The sequence below is a fragment of the Suncus etruscus genome, chromosome 11 (genome assembly GCF_024139225.1).
Source record: "Suncus etruscus isolate mSunEtr1 chromosome 11, mSunEtr1.pri.cur, whole genome shotgun sequence".
Taxonomy (NCBI): Eukaryota; Metazoa; Chordata; class Mammalia; order Eulipotyphla; family Soricidae; genus Suncus; species Suncus etruscus.
The window spans coordinates 41,493,952-41,495,269 of NC_064858.1; positions in this window are offsets into that span (position 1 = coordinate 41,493,952).

Genomic DNA, 1,318 nt, shown 5'->3' on the forward strand with positions numbered 1-1,318 from the left:
TGGTCTTGTCTGTTGTGTGAGTATACAATGTTCATGTTTTTCCTGGGTGTCTGACCTAGATTTCATTAACTAGAATTTTCACATTATGAATTCTTATCGTTATAAACAATGCATGTTGGTAAAAATGATGGATGCCACTTCTAGAAACCTCCCATTCTCTGTGATCCTCCAGGAAAGAGACATAAGAAGACTCTATGGTTCCCCCCACAAAAAAGAACCCTGGGAATTTTCTATGTACCTTTGCATTGAATGTTCATTGGCAGATGACAAATATTTTGTGCAAAACTCTCAAGTATTTGGGGGCTATTTACTATCTACTATCAATAACATATAAGTAATGGCCTTGGGGCTCCTTTCTGAAAGAAAGAATAGTATAGTGCTGAAAAAAGTTTTTGGAGTGAACCTGAGTTCAACATCCATCTTTGAAACTTACAGGTTTTGTCATAGGGGTTCATTACTTTACTTGTTCGTATCCCACTTATTCATTTTTAAAATAAGGAGAATTAACAGAGCTGCTGAGTGCATTAAGAGAAAGCAGATTCAGGACTAGGATCTTACATATTGAATGCAAAGTAAGGGCTACCTGTCATATTTACTTATCATATTCAAGTTTTAACATCAAGTCCATTGGGAGGAGCTAGCCAGAAGCCAGACCAGAGATATCTAATCCAGCATACCCAGATGATTATTTAATAAATAATTCTGAGATCATGATCATTGCAATAAATATTAGCATTTATCTATCTATCTTATTTTAGACTCTCTGCATAATTTTATAATCTTTACATTTCATTTTATATTGTTTCCCAATTGGATCAAAAGCTCTTTGAAAACTGGGTCTATATTACGTACTTTTTTATTCAGAACAATAAGTAGTACTGAGTGGATCATAGACATTAATAAAATATATACTTTAATATCTAGAAATATTCTTCTAAAACAGTACTAGGCTTGTTCCCATTAAAAACTTACAGGTTGTTGATCAACGATAATAAATCATACAATATCTTCCCAGTGCAATTTTAATTACTGAGAAGCTTTTGTAGTTGTCATAATGCTGAGACTACATGCTGATATGATTATCGTAACTAATATTTGTTGAGCATTAGGAATTTTCCAAAGCCGGCGCTGAAAGGTCTGTAAAATCATCTCCTCTGATCCTCATTACGACAGTAGGTGCTCCTGTTTCCTTACTTTGCAGATAATAAAATGGCATCTAAATGAGATTAAGTAATAGTATTCAAACTGCACAATTAATTATCCTAAAATGTGGTATTCACAGGCAGTTCTGATGGCAAAGATCCTGCTATATCCAGCA